Raw genomic sequence first — 26,605 nt, forward strand, 5'->3', positions numbered from 1 at the left:
TATGTACAGGTATGGGATCCATTATCCAGAAAGCTCCAAATTACGGAAAGTCCATCTCCCATAGACTCCGTTGTAATCCAATAATCCAATTTTTAAAAAATGATTTAATTTTTCTCTGTAATAATAAAACCATAGCTTGGACTTGATCCAAATTAAGATATTAATTCTTATTGGAAACAAAACCAGCCTATTGGGTTTCTTTAAAGTTTACATGATTTTTTAGTAGCTTATGGGCTAGTCCACACGAGGAGATTCAGGGAGATTTTGTCGCCTGGCGACTAATCGCATCGTCTTTTGAGCGACTCAAAAGACGATGTGATTAGTCAAAAGATGAGGCGATTAGTCGCCAGGCGACAAAATCTCCCCGAATCTCCTCATGTGGCCTTACCCTTAAGGTATGAAAATCTAAATGACAGAAAGATCTGTTATCCAGGCCCCAATCATTCTGGATAACAGATCCCATACCTGTATTACAAAACAGTACCTTGTACTTGATCCAGGCGAAGATATAATCAATCCTTATTGGAAGCAAAACAATCTACTTTTGGCTTTAATTAATGTTTTAATTATTTTTTAGTAGACAAGGTATGGAGATGCAAATTACGGAAAGATCCCTTATCTGGAAACCCCCATTCTGGATACCAGATCCATTGCCTGTATAGAAACATCAGTTGCTAGTAATAGTTACAGACAGACAATGGTTTAAAGGGAAACTCTGGCCAACATAAACACCAAGTAGGTTGCGTGTAGTGAACGTCTCCAAAATATTGGCAGGGACAAAGACTGTGTGTATGAAGCTATTGTTTATAATTTGCTGCCCTTAAGGGGTTAAATAATGTTCTATCCTACCCAACTCATGTTCGTTAAAAAGATCAATTCATTTAGCCCCCGAAGTATAAATCAGAAGTGCCTCGAAGAAGCGTTTCCCTTGAAAACGCATTCTTTTGAAATCTGTAAATCTAATTAGTTTGTTTTATGAAGGCTATTAACCGTTCCTGATTATTACTAGACTGGTACAGCCTTTTAACTCTGCTCGCCTCCGTAGGGGGTGTACTGAGCTCGGAAAAAGCCAAGTCTGACCATTATCATTCTGAATACTTATGTTTTCCATTATAATATCAGTCCGCATATGGTGGATGTATGGAAGCTTTGCAATGTTTATGACATTAATCCCATGTGTTATTTATTTTTTCGAGCTACAACGAATTCCAGTCGATAGGTCATATAATGCATTGTCGGGATAAAAGTCTCTTCTCTAATTCCACTTTCCAGAACCAGTACTTTTTTTTTATATAGTCGCCTGTCTGCGAATCAAATTGATCCATGAATGAAATGTTTAAATTCAGTAGCTAATGATCAGCTTACATTAGTGTGCATGACCCATAACTTCCTTCTCCAGCTGAGATCTTTAGCTGCAACCCCTAAAACAGCATGCCAATGTCAATTTGGGAGCAAGACGGGCTGCTCTAAAACACATGGATATATAGCGTTGTCCCTTCTTGGCACACATGGGAATGTAACATTCATCACCATCTTAGGCAAAGACGGTGGATTCATTGACTTGGACACTCGTTTTTTTCCAGTAATAACCGCTCATAATTTACCACATAAAAAGGCTCACAGGATATGCCTAAACTTGGGCAATGTTTAGTAAAAGAACCCCATCCCCTCCAAAAAATAAAAATTACTTTTCATCTGCATGCATATTATTAGGATACATGAAGTACCAAACCCCTGATTTTATATGGAAAATTGACCATTAACGACACTGATTTTCCTGCCAAAGTGTAAGCAAGTTAATTTGAAGCATGTCACAATATATTACTTTTCCATTAAACGAAGGAATGAAATTGAATAAGGTTATGTGAAAGAGCCGATAGGGGCATGTTTTATGAAGCCAAATGCAAGGGGAATTTTGGCCAATAGAAAAGTATGGTACTGTGGTATGTAACAATAATATTCAAGAAGTTTGTATACATCAGGGGTGTCCAAACTGCGGCCCGAGGGCCACATGCGGCCAAGGATGCAAATGAATGCGGCCCAGCCTGAAACCCTTGGTTCATGAGGAAACGTCATGTCGCAAAGGATATAGGAGGAAGGGGGACTCTGTCCATTGCCCAGTTAGTAATAATAATAAGTCTATTTCATATCCAGGTGTCCCATATTCCAATGTATAGCTCCATCTGGTTATCCAACTGGCATTGTAGTTTTTTTCTGTGCATTTCCTTTACTTTTACAAATCAAACGTGTTTGTGTATTTCATGTGTGGCCCCAGACAATTTTTCTTTTTCCAATGTGGCCCAGCGAGCCAAAAGTTTGGACACCCCTGGTATACATGATAATGTGTGATAATAAACACACATCTGCTATGCCCAGTGCCATGTAATATTTCTAAATAAAATAATAAAGTTTTACATACAAAAACACATTAATATTGGTATATAAATATAAAATAGAAAGCATATAAAATGGTTAAATATGCGGTAGAGTGACTGTAGCCTGGCTTTGTAAGTCCTGTTCCTGGACATAGCCTTTCACAGAGAGTGAAAACAAAATCCAGTAGAGGATTCTATGTGAGAGATGCGCAGAATACATTATTCAGCTTAAGGGCCAAATTCACTAAAGGACGAAGCGCCTAACGCTAGCGTTAATTCGCTAGCGCAGCGCATTTTCGTTAATTCGCTGATTCAGTAACGGACACTGGCGTAAATTCGCAAGTGTTACTTTGCACCCTTATGCCTGGCGAATTTGCGCAACGGACGTAACTACGCAAATCACTGACGCATGCATTTTTCTGAACGCTACCTTTTACACCAGACTTCCTTCGCCACTTCAGACCAGGCGAAGTGCAATAGAGTAGATAGGGATTGCTTCAAAAAAAGTTAAAAATTTTTCTAAGTCCCAAAAAACGCTGGCGTTTTTTTCTTTTTTTATGGGTGATAGGCTGAAAAAGATCGAAAAATTTTTTGGGGCTCCCCTCCTTCCCCCCTACATTTCCTAACTCATGGCACCTTAACTATACAGTGGGCACATGTGTAGGGCAAAATAAACATTTTATTTGCTGTTTTGAAGGTTTCCCAGGCTTGTGTAGTGATGCCTCCATTGTAACTTCAATTTGGTGCCGTATGCAAATTAAGCATCGCTAGTGTAACTTCGCTTTGCCTGGCGAATTACGCTAGTGCAACTTCGCAACCTTACGCTTCCCCTGAGCGCAACTTCGGATTTTAGTGAATTTGCGTAGCGCTGGCGAAAATACGCCTGGCGAAGTGCGGCGAATCGGACGCTGGTGCAACTACCAATCTTAGTGAATTTGCCCCTAATCCTGAATTACATTCTTGAGAACGCTCAAGAGCATGAAACGCGTAGAAGCTTTCTCCACGAAGAACCTGTATTGCGAGAGGACGAGGCGACACAGTGATTTAAGATGCAGAGGGATAGCCAAAAACAAGCGAGCGGCAATGGGAAAACTTGAGCAGAGATTTATTTTAAAAACATGCTAATCTCTCGGCTGCGAAAGGTGTTTGTAAAATAAATTGTAAGTAATGCGGGGTTATCTTTTAGTGTACACATATCTGTTAACAGTTTTTTTGTGAAATAATGTGGTAAAATGCTATATGTAGGCCATCAGATAACAATCCTTTTTGGGTAAACAGTAAACAGAAATTGTTTTTATGTAACAAATAGTTCTGTTTAAAAGGGTGTATGACCTAATTTTATTGCTGTGAAAAGAAATGAGCCTTTTCTGTGAACTAATTTATTATACTGTATAAAACAAATTCACTGGAAAAACAGTGTAAAATAAATGGTGAATCCATCAAGGTGTGTTTTATTTGATGCCATGTGAGCGCCAGATTTGCCACTGTTATGTGACACTGCTTCAGACCTTTGCAACTAATTTCTGGCAGAAGTTGGTCAAAGAAAAAGCACGTAAAAATATTACACCATTATTACGCCGTTTTTTAACACAGTGGTGTCTAGCGATGTGTGGCAAATTATTACATAATTTTCTTTACACCACCCGTAAGTGTATTTTTTATTAAAGGGATACTGTCATGGGAAAAAAAAAAATTTCAAAATGAATCAGTTAATATGCTGATCCAGCAGAATTCTGAACTGAAATCCATTTCTCAAAATAGCAAACAGATTTTTTTATATTCAATTTTGAAATCTGACATGGGGCTAGACATATTGTCAATTTCCCAGCTGCCTCCAGTCATGTGACTTGTGCTCTGATAAACTTCAATCACTCTTTACTGCTGTACTGCAAGTTGGAGTGATATCACCCCCTCCCTTTCCCCCCTCCCCCCAGCAGTCAAACAAAAGAACAATGGGAAGATAACCAGATAGCAGCTCCCTAACACAAGATAACAGCTGCCTGGTAGATCTAAGAACAACACTCAATAGTAAAAACCCATGTCTCACTGAGACACATTCAGTTACATTGAGAAGGAAAAACAGCAGCCTGCCAGAAAGCATTTCTCTCCTAAAGTGCAGGCACAAGTCACATGACCAGGGGCAGCTGGGAAATTGACAAAATGTCTAGCCCCATGTCAGATTTCAAAATTGAATATAAAAAAATCTGTTTGCTCTTTTGAGAAATGGATTTCAGTCCAGATTTCTGCTGGTGTAGCACTATTAACTGATGTGTTTTGAAAAAAACATGTTTTCCGATGACAGGATCCCTTTAAAATATATGAGTGCTTTTTAAACAAGCGCTAACACAATTGTTAACTTATCTGAGTCATGAAAAAGTGCTATAGTTTGGCAAAATCCTAAACCAAAGATCCCAACTAGGGATGCACCGAATTCGGGATTCGGCCGGGAATCTGCATTTTTCCGCAGGATTCGGATTTGGCCAAACCAAATCCTAATTTGCATATGCAAATAAGGGGCTTTTGTCACAACACAAGGAAGTAAAAAATGTTTCCCCTTCCCACCCCTAATTTGCATATGCAAATTAGGATTCAGGTTCGGTATTTGGCTGAATCTTTCGCGACGGGGGTTTAGCCGTATCCAAAATAGTGGATTCAGTGCATCCCTAGTCCCAACCATTATGAATAGAAGATTCCATACATGTGCTAAATAAAAAGGTTTTTTTACAACTATAAATACATAAAATATTTTGACATTTTCAAGTAACAACTCAGTGGTGGTTGATAACTTGTCTGTCTCCTACACATACTATGTATGCATTCTTTCATATTCCTGTGGATATTGGTGTTAAATGTGGCCTATTTCTTTTGATCACCTAAAATGTGCATCAGTTTTTTTATTGTATTTGAGCGGCCTCTCTTAAGTTGTTCTCTACACTCTCCAATAGATAACCTCTTTCTTATTACCAACAACTGATGAGATGATGTAGATTTGGTTCAGGAGGACTAACTGACCAGGGCAGACCCAAATTGATAGTCTGGGCTCTGGAAACTCAACCAAATTCCGGCTAGGCTGCACTGAAATGCCATTGACTGTGTTTATGTTGGGCATATGGAGGGCTTTATGGGCCTTGTTAGAAACATGGTCGTGAAAAGGGTGATCTGTGTGGATAGGGACATGGGCAAAAATGTCCCATTATAGAGGTAGTGCTGCTCCTGCAGAATTCTGCACTGAAATCCTGAAACAGATTTTTTTTATATTTAATTTTGAAATCTGACATGGGACTAGACATATTGTCAGTTTCCCAGCTGCTCCCAGTCATGTGATTTGCGGCTCTGATAAACTTCAGCCAGTCTTTACTGCTGTACTGCAAGTTGGAGTGATATCACCACCCCACCCCCCCAGAATCCCATCAGCAGAACAATGGAAAGGTAACCAGATCCCTAACACAAGATAACAGCTGCCTAATACATATAAGAACAGCACTCAATAGTAAAATCCAGGTCCCACTGCGACACATTCAGTTACATTGAGTAGGAGAAACCACAGCCTGCCAGAAAGCAGTTCCATCTGGCTCTTTCTGGAAGCACATGAGTGAATTATTTGCAGTGTAAACAGTATAATTTAGAAATAAAAACTACATCATAAAAATCATTATAGAATCACTTTAAATCTAGTTACGGTAACTGTATGAAAAAGTAATCCAAGCATTTTTATCAGTGGACACACTACCAAAAGTTATTAGCAGAGCTATCCTAGATTATAAGGACAAAGTCCACAGTCCGCTTGCATTTCATAAACTTTATAGTAAATTTGTGTTTCCATTTTTTTGCAGCTAAAATGTATATGTGTAGGGCAAAAGGGTGTCCAACCTACTGTCTTACAGCTCCCTGACTAAAGCTAATAAAGTTCATGATGAACTTGCCAACAGTCATTCCCAGGAGAGCCCTGGCAATCAGGTGGTGTTTACCTGTAGGGGGCAGGGTTTCCGGTGGATTAGTGCATAATTTAGCATCGTTAGGGCAGATATGGGGCATTGCCTAAAATGCCCTGATCTTTTATTTTGGCAAGGATACCATGAGCTGCTAAAACGTTTATCCTTTGTTCTCAATGTATAAATGCAGTGGTGGAAACTACCAGGGGTTTGGGAGGTGCACCCAGGCCTGCACCCCCTGGAGATCTTCTGGGGGTTCACATGCACGCAAATCGGCCATGAAGTTTGTGTCTGGAGGGGGGCGCGCCTGCCCCCGGCCCATGTATAGTTACGTTACTGTATACATGAAAGTTCCACCCCTGGATAAAAGACACATGTACCCAGCCTGCAGTCCTTCAGCCACTGATCTATCACTTCCACTATCCTCTAATTATAAACTTTCTTTTGTTGTATCAATAACACGCAAATATATAATGTACTGGGGAATGCACATAAAAAACAGTCTATTATAATTACTACCAAATTGATAGCACAGCTAAGAAACTAGAAATCATTTCCATGCTAACTGGGGGTAAATGAACTGTTCCATTATTAATCTCATGGGTGCTGTACATCTGGATCTTTTATGTTGGCTGGAGGTAAATGAGCCGGTCTTTCTGCTTTAACCTCTTGATTACTGCATATTGTAATAGATGGGGGTTGGACAATTTACTGGACATTTCTTCCTTCCATTCACTTCTTGGGTGGTGAATATGTGGAATTTTAGCCGGGCATTAGTGCTGTTTCTTCCCATTCATTTTGGGAGATTGCTACACTGTCTCCTACTGGCCTGGCCAATAAAATTGGTATTTGCCATGGTAGAACCTAGAAATGTTACTATAACTCTTCTCAAGTGCCTTGGAGTGAAGGGACGTTTAATGACATATTTTTGTGTCCTTAAAAGGTTAAGCACTTCTTTATTATAGTTTTAAAAGGGTGAGATATGCCTTTTCATCATCTAAAATGGCTCATCATAAAAAGTACTTTTCCTTTTGGAGCATCGCGTATACTGTGTATATATATATATATATGAGGGATGCACAGAGTTCGGGATTCGGCCAGTATTTTTCGGCCTTTTTCAGCAGGATTCGGATTCGGCGAATCCTTCTGCCCGGCCGAACCGAATCCTAATTTGCATATGTAAATTAGCGGTAGGGAGGGAAAACGCGTGACTTTTTGTCACAAAACAAGGAAGTAAAAAATGTTTTCCCTTTCCCATCCCTAATTTGCATAAGCAAATTAGGGTTCGGTTCGGTATTCGGCAGAATCTTTCGGGAAGGATTCGGGGGTTCGGCCGAATCCAAAATAGTGGATTCGGTGCATCCTTAATATATATATATATATATATATATATATATATACCTTTGTACCATAGACTCCAATGCACTTTGGCTTATCTATATGAGACCAGTAAATCACAAATAATAATGGCAGCAAAATTATAGAACCATTGGTTGCAGATTTAATTATTAGAGTAATTTTAAAGGCAGCCTTGATTTGCTTTGCGGTAACAAATAAATGCATTAATTACTTCACTCATAGGTTTTAAAATAATGGTTCACTTGATTAGGCAAAGCTGCTAAAATGTAATTCATTATTGAAATATAATATCCATTATAACTGATCATCCTGCATGGAAGTGAATGACTTTGCAGAGCATTAATGGATTTAGCACTATATCGAGTCACCCCTTTCTAGGCTTAATTATACCTAAATCTTTTACTCTTTCAGTATTCTTACATGAAGACGAGCAGAATTTTCACAGTGACTTTTTCTGCAAAAACTAAATTGAAGTTTGGGCAGCTTTGTTTTGACAACTTTTTTCATGCAAAATACACAATGGATGTCTGCGTGAAAATTTTTGCAAAAATTGGAATTCCAAATCTCACCAGTTTCAACCCTTGTATGACTGTATTCATCTATTTTACAACCTATTCTATCATGGCCCACAGTTCCACGGCTGTAATCAGTGGAAGATAATTATTACTGTATCTATTACAGGTATGGGATCCGTTATATGGATACCCATTATCCAGAAAGCTCTGAATTACGGAAAGGCCTTATCCCATAGACTTCATTTCATCCAAATTTTTAGAAATGATTTCCTTTTTCTCTGTAATAGTAAAACTGTACAGGTATGGGACCTGTTATCCAGATTGTTGTTTTTCCGGATAATGGGTCTTTCTGTAATTTAGATCTTCATACCTTAAGTCTACTAGAAAATCATGTAAACATTAAACAAACCCAATAAACTGGTTTTGCTTCCAATACAGATTAATTATATCTTAGTTTGGATCAAGTACAAGCTACTGTTTTATTATTACAGAGAGAAATCTTTTTTCTGAATAATGGGTTTCTGGATAACCTGTTCCTTGTACTTGGTCCAAACTTAAATATAATTATTTAATTATACCAGCCTATTGCATGATTTACTATCAGACTTGGGGGCACATTTACTTAGCTCGAGTGAAGGATTAGAATGAAAAATACTTTGAATTTCGAAGGTACTTCGACCATCGAATTGGCTACTTCGACCTTTGACTTCGAATTAAACGATTCAAACTAAAAACCGTTCGACTATTCGACCATTCAATAGTTGAAGTACTGTCTCTTTAAAAAAACTTCGACTACCTACTTCGTCACCTAAAACCTACTGAGCACCAATGTTAGCCTATGGGGTCCTTCCCCATAAGCTTTCCTAGCAATTTCTGATCGAAGGAAAATCGTTCGATCGATCGATTAAAATCCTTCGAAGCGTTCGATTCGAAGGATTTAATCGTTCGATCGAACGATTTTTCCTACGATCGTTCGATCGAACTAAATGCCGTAAATCCTTCGATTTCGATATTCAAAGTCGAAGGATTTTACTTTGAGGGTCGAATATCGAGGGTTAATTAACCCTCGATATTCGACCAATAGTAAATGTGCCCCCTAAAGTATGAAGAAACAAATTACATAAAGATCATCCTTTAACCAGAAAACCCAACCCAAGCATTCTGGATTATAGGTCCCATACCTGTACTGCACATTTTCACGTTTCCTTTCTTTTGCCATATCCTATTGATTGTAAGCTCATGGGTGCAAGACTATCTCTGCCATTCACTATCAACATATTTTTTTTTGTCTTGGTAAAGGTTCAATCCAGATGTAACAGTTCATACTGCTAATTATGTAGGTGAAGCTATATCCTTACCTATATAGTAGTAGTATCATTTTAATCCCCCTTAAGTTCACAATGACTAATACTCAAACTCTTTAGTGCTGTTTTGCCTCTTTATGCTTAAATGTCACATCCAATATCATTTTACTTTGCAAGGGAATTGTTAATTACTCTTAAATGTTTGTTTTTATGGCTGGTAATTCCTTTCAATTTGAAATCATATGAATTCACAGCTGTGTTTCTGTGGTACACTGAGGAGTATATACACCAAAAAAAAAAAAAAAGGTTTAATGCAGCTTAATAACTTCATGTCTCTGGAATTTTGGGAACTGATTTATATCAATTCCGTGTAAGCGCGGCAGGCGACAATAAATACCCACTTAACCAACAATTAAAATGTGGAGAAAGCAAAATATTTTATTTTAACTTACTCTACTAGAAACCTTCTACAGGTTTAGTAAAACTGGGACAGGCGTTCGCTGGCTCTAATGATCATTTGTGTTTTATTGGAAAAACTTTTTATTGTTTATATTGCCCCCAAAATAAGAGCGTGGCAAAGAAAACATTCATTATATTGGAAGTAATTAACACATTTCAAACATAAGGCATATAGTTCTAATAACACAACAGGCATGGCTGAAATCTTAAAGGGGTAGTTCACCTTGTGATGTAGAGAGTGATATTCTGAGACAATTTCATTTGACAAATTCAGCAGCTCTTCTATTTGCATTGTAAGCAATCTGGTAACTAGGGTTCAAAATACCCTAGCAACCATGCATTGATATGAATAAGAGACTGGAAAATGAATAGGAGAGGGTCTATATAGAAAGAAGAGTAATAAAAAAAGTAGCAATAACAATACATTGGTAACCTTACAGAGCCTTTGCTTTTTATAAGGGGTCAGCGACGCCCAAAGCTGCAAAGAAAAAGGCAAATAATTATAAAACTATAAAAAAGAAATAATGAAAACCAAATTGACAAGTTGCTTAGAATTAGCCATTCTATAACATACTCAAAGTTACTTTAAAGGTGAACCACCCCTTTAACACAAAGCAAGAAAATGATTACACTCTGGCACCGGTAGAAAAAAAGCAAAACAGTACTCTCCACTGAATGATTACATTGGGTGTGCATCAAAGAAGGGAACAATATTTCAGTTGGACAGATTTATCACAGGTAAACATTTGCATTTTCTGGCCACTGCTAGTGACTAGAGGATTCCAACTGAGGTAAATGAAAGGCTGATTAAACGTGATTAGGTGCTTTGTGTGCCATATGCCTATAGGCCCACTACTACTCCTGCAGAACTGAACTTAATATTCACACATTTTCTGGTGTTTCCAGTAGTGTTCATTCCCTGCACCAGGGACACAGTCTCACAATTTTTTATGGGGCAATAAGCAAAGGGATGAAATTTGATGGAATTCTTAATATTTGGTCAAGCCTAATCCAAACCACTCTCCTTGTATGACTTTACTGGACAGCACAACATTTTTAATCATGTCTCGGTTGTGCTGAAATATTACTACATAAATAACAATCCGGTTGAATTTGATATTTGGACAGATTTTTGCTCTTGGGGTTGTAGGGGACTGGTAAATTAGTCTCCCAGTATTATTTAGCAGGCAGTTCCCCAGTGTTATATAAGCCTAAGTGGGTCCTAAAATACAGTTAGGAGGGGGACCTGTTTCCTTATCCTGCTTATAGCTATGCCCCTTGATGTTCTCACAGTGTCCAGTAGATGGCACTGTGCTAAAGTATTAAGTCCTGGGCAGCCATGTGCTCAGGGTCCATTTTGTGTAAGCCCAGGCCTAAGCAGGCAGGCAGGGCAAATGTGGAACCTATTTATACGTTAGGTGTATTAAGGATAGACTACTCACCTTAAGAGTTCACTCTAGGGGGTATATTAATAGTGAGGTTCCGCCACTAGAGTGAAATTCCGCCACTTTCCATTCATTTCTATGGGATTTTTAAAGGCGTATTTATCAAAGGGTGAACTTTCACTTTCACCCATTGATAAATATGCCTTCCATAGAAATGAATTGTGAGCTGCGGAATTTCACTCTAGTGGCAGAACTTCACTCTTTGATAAATTTACCCCTAGGAGTGACAGACAGACAGGCTATTTAGCTGAGTATCTTGAGGCTCCCCGAGGATTGGGATTAAGATCTCAGGTACTAATTGCCCAGAAGTAGGGACTAAGTGTACAGACCTAGGGATGTAGAGATTCCCCTCAGGTTCCACTTAGGGAAAAGGCTGAAAGCTGGGTGTACCTCCTCGCTGCTGTATATGTTCTTTTCCCTGCGGGGACTGATAATGACCAAAGGTGCTGTGAGTATATGCCTATCCGCTGTTGTATGATCCTGCTTGCTCTTTATGTACACTCCATTGTGGATGTTCTTGTTCAATAAATATATTCTCTGGTTAAGCTATAAGAACCACTGGCGCCCAATTATAGTACCCTGCACCAAGATACAGTTATATTACACCCTGCCTCCACACCATTTGCGGGGGATTATCCTGGAATAATTAAGGTCTCATCCGGGGTGAAGCCTATAGCTAGAGAATGGTGCACTCAATTTACTATAGCGCTACAGGGTATTAAACAGGGATGTGCCAAATCCAGGAATGAGGTTTGACCAAATACTGTATTTTTTTTTACATTTTTTAATCTAAACCTTGTACGCTTTAAACTTTTAAGCACTGGGTGCCTGGAGACATCATCATTTATTATGTCTGAATCCGAAAATCTGGCATCTCAGACGTACCGAGGTTGTATATGTCAATGGGAGAGTTCCCTTTCCTATTTAGAAGTTTCTGTGTTCTGCGCTGGAATTAGCCTGAAAATCCCACTATTTCTGACTTTTCGGGAAAACGACGGAAAAAAAATCAAGCGTTTCGGGAAAAAACGCATTGTACAATTCTGATTTTCGCTCGTTTTTTTTTTTGTGTTTGTCCCCAATCCGATTAAATTGTGCTTTTTTTATAATAAATAAGGAACAATCTGACTTTTTTAATTCAAATAATCAGAAATATTCGGATTTTGAAAATAAAGGCCCTTGGTTTTACTAAACACAAGTCCGGAGAGAAAAGTTAGAGATATTTTGGCTTCCACTTTAATATTGTGTATCGACAGAAATAGGTTCACCCATTCTGATCCCAGCAGATTTCTCTTTAAGAAGTGGAACAAGTGGCAGAAACACTGATAAACTCTTTGAAAGTGAAAAAGACTGAAAAAAAGACTCCTTGGTAATTGTATAATGAGCATCTACCCGAACTAGCTTTTTTGGGCTGTCGCATTGGCAAGCAAATTTCCCAGCTTCCTCTTACTTAACTGTATCACCCCATAGGGACCTGCATTTGGATGACTTCTACAGGGATCATATTTTAACTATAAAGTTTAAGCCAAGCAGACTAATAAAAAAAATAAAAGGTTTAATTCAGTCAGTTCAATTCATATTCATTTAGAGGGAGAGTGTTGCAGTTTTCTGTAAAATATACATAAAATATGCTAGTTTTTACTATTTGGGATTGTTTACTCGTGTTATGAGATGTTTGGACATGATTAGGAACAGACACTTTAATGAAAAGGAAAGATTAACTACCTGAATGTGCAGTTCTCCAAAAGGATTGTGGGCCTTATTTAGGTGTCAGCATATCCAGTTTTTTTTTCCTTACTAAAATTTTCATATCCACTTTTTAACACCTATTAGTCCAATTTACTGACAGGGATAAGGGATCGTTCTGTAAATTGTATCTCCATACCTTAAGTCTACTAAAAAAAGCTTTTAAACATTAATGAAATTGGTTTGCCTATGGCTATTAAAGGGATACTGTCATGGGAAAAAAATTTTTTTTCAAAATGAATCAGTTAATAGTGCTGCTCCAGCAGAATTCTGCACTGAAAAAAAGAGCAAACAGATTATTTTATATTCAATTTTGAAATCTGACATGGGGCTAGATATATTGTCAGTTTCCCAGCTGCCCCAAGTCATGTGACTTGTGCTCTGATAAACTTCAATCACTCTTTACTGCTGTACTGCAGGTTGGAGTTATATCACCCCCTCCCTTTCCCGCCCAGCAGCCAAACAAAAGAACAATGGGAAGGTAACCAGATAGCAGCTCCCTAACACAAGATAACAGCTGCCTGGTAGATCTAAGAACAACACTCAATAGTAAAAACCCATGTCTCACTGAGACACATTCAGTTACATTGAGAAGGAAAAACAGCAGCCTGCCAGAAAGCATTTCTCTCCTAAAGTGCAGGCATAAGTCACATGACCAGGGGCAGCTGGGAAATTGACAAAATGTCTAGCCCCATGTCAGATTTCAAAATTGAATATAAAAAAAATCTGTTTGGTCTTTTGAGAAATGGATTTCAGTGCAGAATTCTGCTGGAGCAGCACTATTAACTGATGTGTTTTGAAAAAAACACGTTTTCCGATGACAGGATCCCTTTAAGAATTCATTATATCTTAGTAAGGATTGAGTACAAGGTTTTATTATTACAGAGAAAAAGGAAATAATTTTTAAAACTTTGAATTATTGATTAAATTGAATCTATGGGAGATGACACTCCCATAACATTCCCATAATTCAGAGCTTTCTGGATATAAGGTTTCCAGATAACAGTTCCCATACCTGTTTTAGAGATCTTCAAATAATTTGCATCCACATTGCTGAATAGCAGGGGAGCCTTGGGTATGTTGCAGGCACCCACAATGATGCTGGAATTCTGAGGATTGTGGGTAAAAAACATGTCACTTTTTGGTTATTAATGAGCCTTAATATTCTTTTGCAAAGAGCATTAAAATTTGCCGAGAAATAAGATTACCTATTTATGAAAATCTTCAGACGATTGCTTCTGTAAGTAAATGTGCTGAAAGTTTAGGGGCAGTATTCTTTCTTTTATTTCCAAAACTGATTGGATAGCCAACGAGGAGATTCTGAGTAATGCTGAAATGACTAGGCAATCAGCCGCACTGGAAGTATTCCAAAATGTTGTCTTTTTTGGACACGACCTTCAGTATTTTCTGTATCCATTTGCATACATTCACCAAGGCAACTTATTAATAACATTATTAAATGCAAGGGAGTAAAGTTAGCCAACGGTGAAGTAGCAATGCCAAAAATGTCCTATAATTAGATGGGTAAGGCCTACAATTACTGGTTTGGATTATATCTGCCACTCCCTGGGCTATAAATATCTCTTTCTTGACTCTTCCCCGGCTGGCTTTTGCAAAATCTGCCTTTTTCTTCTTTTTGTGGAGATCTGCTTCAGCAAAGAGTAATTATTCTGCAGAGAGCAGAAATTAGCAGGACCCAGACCAATCCTTCCATTTTTCATGCCTAGTGCAACACTGGACAAATTATATTTCCACATGTGCTTACAGTGTAGCTCAGATCTGAAGGCTTAGGAGTTGGTAATGTCATTATTTCGAGTTGGCATAGGATGGTTTATGTCATTTCGTTAGCAATAATTACCTCTTGGCGCCTTGCTAAAATATGACACAAAATGCAGCATGATGTGCTACTACACACAAATCAAATTAGTGTTCAGCTCATGCCTGCCACTTCTCAAATTTCTTTTGAAATGCTAGACCTGGTTATGGCCTGGGCCAACAGTCTCTCTCAAAAAAAAATATCAGAAGAGAATCTTGTCTTTAATTTGGGGGGGGGGGGTAATACAATCTTTTTATTAAAGGAGAACTATCACAAAAATGAAAATTTAATCAAGTTTCAGCATACTGAAATAGGAAACTTTCTAAATACGATCAATTAAGCATTCTGTACTGTTTCTGAAATCATCAAGTTTATCTTCACTATCCCTCTCTTTGCATCTGTTTCTCTTCATTCTCTCTTCATGCAGGAGTTGGGTGTCAGATAATCATTGACAGTTAGATCCAATATATGTTATAAGGGGGCTCCTTTTTCCTAGAAGATGTATTAGAACTCACTCGATTAAAATCACCAGACATCATGTCTCTCTACATGCAGAATTTGTGAAAATGCAGTAATTTTGTTAGATTTTGTTTGTACTGGAATCAGAGTGAGCTTCTAGGAAAGGAAGCCCCCTATAAGATATATTGGATCGAACTGTCTGGCACCCAACTGCTTCATGAAGACGAAGAGTGAAGAGAGAAGAGGAACAGATGCTGAGAGAGGAATAATGAAAATAAACTTGATTAATTTAGAAATGATGAATAATATTTAATTGATAGGATTTAGAAAGTTTCTTATTTCAGTATGATGAAGCCTATATTATTTTTGCGATTGTTCCCCTTTATCCCTACTTCATATAGTCAGTTTGGTAATTCCTCTTCTTCAGTCTGTTCTTCATAGTCAAATTTTTTTTTACCTCCTTATTTTTCAGGAGCAAAATAATTTAGTAAGCATCATCTACGGGTTCAAGTGATATTACTATAAATGATCCTTGAGATGAATATGATGAACAATACAGGTATGGGATCTTGGAAAACTCAGAATCAAGGGAAGGTCATCTCCCATGGACTCCGTTTTAATCAAATAAAATCAAATGTTTTTAAATGATTTCCCTTTTCTCTGCAATAATAATAACAGTACCTTTTACTTGATCCCAACTAAAATATAATTACAGTGAAAAAACAGCAAGAACATTTGTCTCCACTCCCCATTATTGTTTTCTGTTCCTCCTTATAACGCAATGCATTGCTGCAACAGTTCTATTAATCCAGTAGAAACAATCCTAGTGCGTTTTCCGTTACACATTCCTCTTCCCAATGGGCCACACAATCAACAACAGTCAATAAGGGGCACACACCCATCACATTCAACCATTTAAAAACAATATGCATCTCTCTAACACAGAAGGAGAAGAAAAACCTCAATCAAGCCTCAGCTTCTGGAAACATTCCTGCCTGTCTTATAACTGGCTCCAGATATCATGGAATAAAGCATAGTGTTATTTTAATTATCTAGTATATTGGTGTTGCTTAATAGATTCCCTATCCACTCCATTAATGATAACTGTTGATGATCATGCTAAATGTCTTTCCTTAGGGCCCATACAAGGAGCCCTTGTGCTCTAACTATAATCAAGTGGAAATTTTCACTCTGTACTTGGCGTTGGATTGAAAATCCTGTAAAAGGTGTAAAGTGCAGCTCACGTGGCCACAAGGGATTTACAAAAAGTAGACATTGTGTATAGTTCTCCCTCGCACCTTGCCTTCCCTGATGCTCCCAGCCAAGGTGTTCTGAATGATGCGTTAGCTAGGGGAGTTTTAGGAGATGACCATGTGCCATGACCATGTGTTTTTGGTAAATGAACATACGTCGAAGTGCAATTTCAGTTGCATTCATTTTGACGTATTGATTGCAATTGCGTCAGGTGCAGCTCTCCCTGGTGAGCAAAACAACTCTGAAATTCTCAGCATTATGGGAAAAACATTGTGCTTGAAATTTCACTTTCATCACTGCACTTGCTGTCGTAAATGAGTCTTATTATTTCAAAACCCCCACACTATGTTTTTTGCTAGCAACATAATAAAGTCACTATAGGGGACATTGATGAAGTGCAAGAGCAATTTTGGATGCAGATCACCCATAATGCAGCCTTATTTCCCATAACTCCAGTGTAATTGCAGGCCTGCTCTGAGTTGAGTCTATATCAACTGCGCCTATTTTAGCAAAACATGGGCAACTGTACTGCAAATCAGGTGCGACATTGGTGCAAATCAGGTGCGACATTGGTGCAAATCAGGTGCGACAGGGTTTTTGAGGGTTACTGATTCATTGGGCTCAAGTCTGGTTCATCTGTTGATGTGGCTTTATTATGCATTTAGTTGTATTGTGCGTTTTTATAGTCAAATCTTTAAATGAGCTCTTAGCTTAGGGGGCCGATTCACTAACTTCGAGTGAAGGATTCGAAGTAAAAAAACTTTGAATTTCGAAGTTTTTTTTGGGCTACTTCGACCATCGAATGGGCTACTTCGACCTTCGACTACGACTTCGAATCGAAGGATTCGTAGTAAAAATCGTTTGACTATTCGACCATTCGATAGTCGAAGTACTGTCTCTTTAAAAAAAACTTTGACCCCCTAGTTCGCCATCTAAAAGCTACTGAAGTCAATGTTAGCCTATGGGGAAGGTCCCCATAGGCTTGCCTAACTTTTTTTGATCGAAGGATATTCCTTCGGTCGTTGAATTAAAATCCTTCGAATCGTTCGATTTGAAGGATTTTATCGTTCGATCGAAGGAATTATCCTTCGATCGTTCGATCGAACTATCTGCGCTAAATCCTTCGATATTCGAAGTCGAAGGATTTTAATTCCTAGTCGAATATCGAGGGTGAATTAACCCTCGATATTCAACCCTTAGGGGCAAATTCACTAACGCGCGAAGCGCCGAACGCTAGCGTTAATTCGCTAGTGTTTTGCATTTTCGCTACTGCGCAAATTCACTAACGAACGCTGGCGTAGTTTCGCTAGTGTTACTTCGCAACCTTACGCCAGGCGAATCTTCGCTAGCGACGAAACTACGCAAATTCACTAACTTGCGCAGTGTAGCGAACGCTACCTTTTACGCTAGACTTCCTTCGCCACCTCAGACCAGGCGAAGCGCAATAGAGTAGATAGGGATTGTTTCAAAAAAAGCCAAAATTTTTTCTAAGTCCCAAAAAACGCTGGAGTGTTTTCTACATTATGGGTGATAGGCTGAAAAAGATCAAAAAATTTTGGGGGCTCCCCTCCTTCCCCCCTACTTTTCCTGACGCATGGCAACTTACCTAGACAGTGGGCACATGTGTAGGGCAAAATAAAATTTTTATTTGCAGATTTGAAGGTTTTCTAGGCATTTGTAGTGCAGATACGTGTTCCTCCATTGAAATTTAATTTCGCGCCGTATGTAAATTAGCCTTCGCTAGTGCAACTTCGCTTTATATAGCAAAACAACGCTAGCGCAACTCCGCAACCTTTCGCTACCCCTGTGCGCAACTTCGCATTTTAGTGAATTTGCGGAACGCTGGCGAAAATTCGTCTGGCGAAGTGCGGCGAAGAGCGGCGAAGTTGCGCCTGGCACAACTTCGATTCTTAGTGAATTTGCCCCTTAGTGAATCGGCCCCTTAGTGTCAATCAATTTGAGAGATCCAGTGAAATCATCTTCACCCTTTTTTCCTCTTATCACCACCTTCACCACCTTCTACATTTCAGCTGCAGTCATCTTATCTGATTTTAATGTGTTTATTATGTAGTTTGCTTCAGTCATCAATTTTCGTTATTGTGCCAGCTGGTTTATGTTACGGAATAGACTGAAAAATTCATTTTAAATTATGCACAACTATGTTTGCAGCTGAAATTAGTCTTTTTATTAGATGAATACAACTTAGTTTAATTCCACAATATATGGATCCAAAAACATTCGGACACATATAGCTAATAGTATATGGACACCCCATTCAAAAATTGCATCACCCCAAATGGAAATTCACTTCTGAATTCCCGTCCATATTAGGAACATCAGCACAAGAACCTTTTGATAGGTAATATGGGTTTTTATTGGCTGACAGCCATGCATAATGCCAAATGTCAGCTGAGCTGGAGTGGTGTAAAGGTGCCCACCTTTGGACATTGGAGCAGTGGGAACAGATTGTATTGAGTAATAAATCCCAGTATACCATCTGCCAATCTGTTGAATGCTACCTAGCTGAATAGGTAATTGTGACTATAAATGTGGAGGAGAAAATAATTATCTGTTTTTTTCCCTCCTTGTTTGGGCTAGTCCCCTTCCTCCAAGATCAATAACGTCCCCTTGCACAAAGTTAGGCTCATAGAGAATTGGTTTGCAGAGAGGGGAGCGGAAGATTCTCACTGGACTGCACAGATCAATGACCTCAGTCCACCCGAACACCTATGGGATGAATTGGAATGCCAACTGTTAGCCCTGCTTGATCACTTATACTTTTGTGTTTTTTTGAAAGCCACTTCCATCAACCTTGTTCCAACATGTTCTGGAGAGCCCCAGTAATAGTCACATCATAAATAATAGAACCAACTTTATATGAGACCCTGCCCCATGAATACAGTGCTGCCTGCAGGTCTTTATTAGTATGAGCAGTTGGATGGAAGAACTTAAAGCTCCCCATAGACGTGACGATTCTTCTTGCCGAACGACCGATTTTAGGGAAGCCCGACCGATCCTTCAAAATTATCGTGCGGTTAGTGGGATTCGAACGATCGTACATCTTACGATTTTTCGGCCGACATCTGTCAGGAAATTGATCAGCCAGGTCAAAAAATCTTTGTCGGTCCCAGTGCAATCTATCTATGTTTGCAGGGCCAAGCAGGCAGCTCCCCTTTGTTTTCCTGGCAAATTGGTCTTTTTAGTTGATGGTAAATTCGTACGATCGTACGATCGTTCTGAGAAGATCGTAGTCTCACGATCAGGATCTGATCTTTTAAAAATCTCAACATCTATGGCCAGCTTAAGAGTCCCCCCTTCCACTCTAACCTTGCAGATCATTCAGATGCTCAAGTTGAAGAAAGTGCCTGTGGTGTTGGCAAACATTGGTTCATAAGACAATATTGTCCTCGATAAACATATGTTTGTTTCTGGGAGATGCTTCCTCTCCTCTCTGCAGATTGTGTTGACATTGCTATTATTAAATAATAATTCAAATATCTGCATATTTTTCTCTCTTCAGTTTTCTATGCCACATAACGATGAGTAGAGCCGATTTGCTGGCACATTAGTCGAGATCCGGGCCAACCGAGACGAAGGAGAGGCTGTGGAACTGTCCACCTGAAGGGGAGACTCAGGCTTGGCAAGCACAATATTTCCTGCTGTTCAGTGTCCTCTTTTTTGCTGTGGCTTTCTGAAGTGAGTCTTGCTTACATCTCAGATTTCTATACCGGCAGTGATATTCCTGTTTCCCACTTAATTGCTAATCTGAGGCTAGGAGTACAGACTGGGTGTTATCCCCCTTTGGTCCAAAGTTGTAACAAGACTTTATTTCAAAAATTGGCATTGAACAGAGACAGCTATTCTCAATGAAACAAAAGTAGCGAGAGGTGCATTGAAAACAGTTTTTTGTTTTTCACAAACTAACCCTATGCTAGGTCTCTGAACTTCTGTAGAAGATACTGAAGCCCTCAAAATCATGGTTTGGTTTGGCCAGAAAAGTTCTCCTAATGATTAAAGTGACCGAGCTTAAAATATGTTTAACATTTTTCTTAGGATGATTTAGAACCATTACTTCAGATGCTTGCTTCTCCACATCTTCTGCAACACCGCTATTAAATCCAGAGGAAAAAAAAGCATTATTTCATTTGGTATTATAAGAATAATATGGTAGCATCATGGAACTAACTCAAATAGCTCTGAAGATGAGCTTGTTTGGATGCTGAGTGTTTAATCCTTATACTGAGTATTTCTTCTGTCATTGTTGTAACAATGCTAAAAAGGGTATTTAGGATGAGAGAAGAAAGAGGGTTTATATAAGAGTCTAAATTTTAAGCTTGGTTTGGATTTAAATTGTTTTTAAAAAAAACTGTTGGACTGGGTAGGTTGTCCGTCTGTAAATGCACTGCACTTTGTTGTGATGGACACGAGGAGGAAATTAGAAATGTGTGTACAAGATATGACAGTGTCAGTTGGGTGCCTACAAATTAATTCTATGTAATGCACAGCCCCTGAGCTTTTCATGGAAATGGAACTCTTTGCCACTCAATTCTATTCTATAAATGCATACTGAGAATATTTTTTCTACGGTAAGGAACACAGTGTTCCATGTGCATAAATACAAATGTGTATAATTAGAATGTTCTCTGCATACAGTATTCTGTGCACTTAAAAAAGGTGACGTGCCTTTAAACAGAGTCTAGGAGAAATAGGTTTGCTCCTTTGTGTAAAACCACTGCACATTGCACTTTTCATATAGTTGGCCTATGGAAACACACCATCTTAAGACCACATAATCACAATAATGTGGTCTGAAGAAATGTTCTGGTTATACAGAGCCTCCTGAAGGTCCCATATTTAGCCCGTTAAGATGTTTTTGTGGTCCATGGAGTCAAACTCTGGAGGTTTTATGGCCCTGTGTATGGGCATTTTATGTCAAGTTGCTCTGATGAGCACATGTGGCATGAGAAAACTAAACTAGCCAGCCTCTTTGGAAATTCTTTGCTCTACAGATTTTTGGATCATGGATTATTGCACTGGTCTCAACGATAGCTCTTTGGTTTATATGTAGTGCCTCGAAATAGCAGCTTTCTAAAGATTTCAGTAGGGGTTTGTTTAGGATTTCTGTAAGTATTTAGTATAGGTATTGTTTATATTATTCATCATAGTTAGGCAGAATCGCTAATGACATTCCCTTAGGTTTCATTGAATTTATTCCGTTGGGTTTATATTGAAAAGGTGCCCAAATACAATCTGAACTTCCAGAAATAACTATAAATGTATTATCTTTTAGCCAGACATAAATAATTCCTCAGATTAAAGTAAAGTATAACAGTCTACCTGTGCTGTAGGGACCAGTCCCCCACTTAGGCTCACAGAGTAATCCAGCATCTCCCTCACCCTCTTCCATTGTAAAAAAATATTCTGAGACTTCGGAGCTTACACTTTTGAGAAAATCCATATACCATCCAGTATGGAAAGCAGAGGGACTTTCAAGTCCCTGAATCCATCAGTTTACAATGAAACAAGGTGAGGGAAGAGTTGGATTCACTCTAAGCATTGTTGGGAAAAGGTTTGTTAGAGTAACATGGTTTCCTTTCAATCTGTGAATCAGGTATGTCTGCATAAATAGAGACTATAAAGGTTATTTTTAAACTAGTAAACTCCCAGTAGGTATATAGTGTGGTAGAAAGCAGGAATAACTACATCTATTTTTTTAGGATTAATTTGTAACAAAGGGACATATTTATTATTATTCACAATCGTAAAAAATCAGTCTCCCTTTTCCCTGTGATTTTGTTTTTTTTTTCTGAGATCTCTATCATATTTAAGAAAAAGCTTGAATGTGTTTATCATGATTGTATAATGATGCAGAAAAAAAATCAATCCGAACTATTCACATTGTTCCATTCATCTTCAATGACTCTGCAAAATATCAGCTGTCTATAAAAACTGAAATAAAACAAAAAAATCGCAAATAAACATTCTTAACTTCAACTTTGACGTCACTGACATCTATAGAATCTTAGCCTTTTGTTTGATTTTTTGAGATTTTAAACTTAAATAAAAATATTTAGAGATTTCAAATCGTATGACATTGCATTATTTTCTGCTATTTGATAAATAATCGCCAAAATATTCCACAAATGATACCATTCCAAATCCTCATTTGCATTAAAATAATTACGTGGAATTGGCTGTAATGATCATTATTGTTGTTTATTTTAATGGTCCCTCTGCCTCCTTTGTAGTCAAATCTCAGGACTATCAGGGCTTTGGGGTTTTGTTGGCCACGGTGTAAAGATTTAGGACTAAGTATTATGGGATTCAGGCAAATCCTCCTGCTAAAGCCTGGCTATTTTGTAATTTCAAGTGTAGGAAAGAACTCCTCTTTCATCGCCAGCCTTAAAGAATAGATGTCTTTTCCTGACCAGCCAGCATATATGTTTTTTTTACAAGCACATTTATTTACAGATATATTTTATTAGTTGGTTGGATCGAAAGTTTGAGTTTAAACAAAACCAGATTCATCAAAAAAAAAAATTCCTATAATCCCACGTAAATCCTTGCTCAACACAGGGATGATATAATTCCTCTAGATCTTCTCTTTCCCTTAAGGTGGCCATAGACATAACATTTATGATCTTTCTGTCAGGCTCTGCTGGGATTCAAACTGGGGGACCTTTGGGTTTTTGGTCCAATGTCATAACCACTGGGCCAGGTGAGCAGCCTGCAGAGTCGCTCACTATATATTACCTAGCCTTTGCAGTAGCCACCTGATTGGTTTGCAGTCAGCCAATCAGGGCTGACTCTGCCCTATTTAATGCCAGCCCTCAAAACACTCCTTGCCTGAGCGTTGGCTTCCCAAACTAGCAGTGTGGCATTGTCCCTAGCTAAGGGTTCCTGCTCTAGCCTCCTTTCCTTGTCTTGTCTGAACTCTTCCCTGTCTTGTCCTGCCAGACTCTGAACCTTGTCTTGATCTGCCTTACTTCCCCTTCCAGTTCTGCTCCGGTCCTGCTTTAAACCTTGATCTTTCCTTGCTTTTTACCTTGCCCTGCCCAGCTTTCCTTGCTATTCTGAATCTTGCTCTGCTCCTCACTCCAAACCTGACCTTACCTAGTACCCTTCCCTACCTTGACCTTGAACCGACATTGCCTTGCCTGTTTCTAATTCCTGCTTTCTGTTCTGCCTTGTACCTAACCTGTGTTATATCCAGTCCTCTCCCTATCCAGTCCACTCCTTCTGTACTCTATCCCCAGTTTGATCTGATCTACGCCCCACATGGTCCTGTCTCATCCAGTCTGTTCCTGTCCTGACCTTCGCCCTCTTCATCCTGTCTAGTCCAGAACTGACTTTCGCCCTCTCCGTCCTGTTCCACTCTGCACCTGTTCCAGTCTGACTCATCGACGTCGTCACCCTGTTCCTGCCCTTTTCCTGTCTGTGTCCTGTGGGTTCAGCCAGCTCTTGCCTAAAAGACTCGCTTTCATCCTGCTGCCTCCACAGCGCCCCCTACGTTGTCCCAAACTTCCCTGGAAAATATCTTTCAATACACACGTGTAGATCAGAATTGTCAGATATACAGATAGAAACAATATCTGTAGCTGACGATTCAGCACTAACAATGGCCGATGTTTTGGGTGCCTTCAAAGGTGCCTGACCAAAGTTTTCCGCCCAACCCGATTGACGAGCCGACTGATATCCAAGTCCTCTGCCAATAACGATTGGCCCATCTCCCGTCATACACGTACCGAATATCGTACAAAAATGTTTTAGTACGATATTATCGATGCGTCTATGGCCACCTTTACCTCCTTTCATGTCTAATTCAGTTCCTCTTCCATTATTTCTTCACCTTGCTTCCTCCCCTTATCCTACTAGCTTTTAATAATTTATTTATGATAGAATAACCCCCATCCGATGAATATGATTGAGAATGGGGTGTTGTTGTAATAACTTACCCCGGTGGTCTAGTGGGAGGGGGGTCAGCAGGGACGCCTGCTGCCTCCTCGGCGGGGACGCCTGTCACGCTGCGTTGCTCCTCTGTGAATGTTTCCTAGGGCTCGCACTCCGCGCGTCTCCTCTATTTAAAGGCACATGCGCGCTGTCGCAAAGTTCAAATGTTTAAAAGGGATCTCAATGTGTAGATTCCTTGCCCGTTATAGATTCATCTGTATTGAGTCCCTGGTGCTTCTGTTCTGCGATTTTGTCTGTTTCCTGATTCCTGTTGTGACCCCTGCCTGTTTTGATGATTTTGATCTCTAAATCCTGACCTTGCCTGGTAATCGTCTCTTCTTTATCCGTATCCCTTCTGATTGATCTCCTGGTTTGACTCTTGCCTGTTTGACTCCGCTTGTGCTCTGCCTGCCCAGACCCGGCCAGTTTTGACTTTGCTATGCATATGCCTATGCCTTGTACTGCGACCTTCTGCCCAAAAGACTTTTGCTTACAGTTGTGCCCCTTTGCTCGTCCAGAACCTTTCGCTTGGCACCTCTCTTAATAAGACCTGGTGGCATCCAATTAGCCGAGGGCTCCTCCCGAGGTGAAGGCGGCTGTTAAAGGCAGAAGCAAGAGCCGAGAACTGGGTGCTTAGCATTGGTTCTGGATTTAGGGTGCCGACCGTGACAGTTGTGTTTTATTTTCCCAGTGGATGGAGGTATGAGGGGGCTGTAATGGGAAGTACAAAGTGCAGGCATATGACAGTTACCACATCAAATGATCAGTGCTGGCGATGTGTAACTTGAGTGGCCTGTTCAGCAGCCAGCTATGCAAGATATATGCCAAAACCACAAAAATGTAGATGAAAACCCTTAGATTATGCTATGTTCCTGCATGTGAGATTAGTTTTACAGGCATATGTAGTAACATACCATATAATATGCACCCTTAGTCTAGGGCTGAAGCATTGTAATGTTCACTATAGAATCTTCATCTTTACTCTCTCAATCACAAATAGTTTTCCCCCAAACTAAAAGTACGGCTATCCCCATAAAGGAGATGCAGTTTTGAATAAGGCTGCAGAACTATATAATAAAATCTTATCACACTCTGGGAGATGTCTGCCTCTACCACAAGATGGCAACCCCAATTATTCTAAAATTATTCTATTTTATAATTATGAGAAAAAAGGAAAGGCTGGAGACCTGTGTAACGAACGTGGCCTCGTATTCAGCTATTGTGAAAAATGTTTATTTTTAAAGCAACACAATTTTCCAAAACAATTTAACCCTAGTTTTCTTTTAAACCAGTGTTTGTATGGATTCAGCAGCGCTTTACTCTATATTGGCTCTGCCTTGAAACACATGGCTAAATGAGAGACTATACTGTATGCCGCGCAAGCAGAGCCATATTAAATCTTTTTGAAGTAGATATGATTAAGTGCAGATGTGGTTTCCCCTCCTTAAATTGGGGTATGCCGGAGACTTCAGATGTGGTATTTCACTTGGTTACTTAACATTATGAATGGACGGTCTATAGGAACATCACTGCTCTTTATTTATTGCGGTCTGCTGTATGGTACATATTTATTTCAAAGAATTCAAATAAACGAGTCTAGCGCATGAACCTAACGAGTGTTGCCTTATCTCTATCTAAGCTGTTGCAAATACTGCCTAATACTCTAAGAAGCTTGTTTGTACAAGATCTGCAAGTTTTATGGAGCAGGGCTTTAAATACCTATTACTTGGGAGCATTCAAGCCGTATTTCTCTAAAAGTTTGGGTACAGATGATTTTATGGAAGGTTACATTAGCCGTCTGAAAATAGATTGTGGTCCCAGAATGACACCAGGGAGACCCATAAAACATAATAAAAAATACCTAACAGATTTGAAGTTTCCTTCTCCGGATAATATACGGCGGCGACTGCATAGTTCCTTCTATGAAATAAAAAGGCCAGTTCTTATCCCACAGTCGAGGAACTCAAGCGTCTGCAGTGAAACATATATTTTAT

The 26,605-nt window shown here is 39.2% G+C and overlaps 1 pseudogene; it reads left to right on the plus strand.

The window, feature by feature from the left end:
• LOC108719675 overlaps nt 1-23,335 on the plus strand; it is a 58,181-nt pseudogene extending 34,846 nt beyond the window's left edge.
• Nucleotides 23,336-26,605: the final 3,270 nt, after the last annotated feature.

The sequence above is a fragment of the Xenopus laevis genome, chromosome 6S, assembly GCF_017654675.1.
Source record: "Xenopus laevis strain J_2021 chromosome 6S, Xenopus_laevis_v10.1, whole genome shotgun sequence".
NCBI lineage: Eukaryota > Metazoa > Chordata > Amphibia > Anura > Pipidae > Xenopus > Xenopus laevis.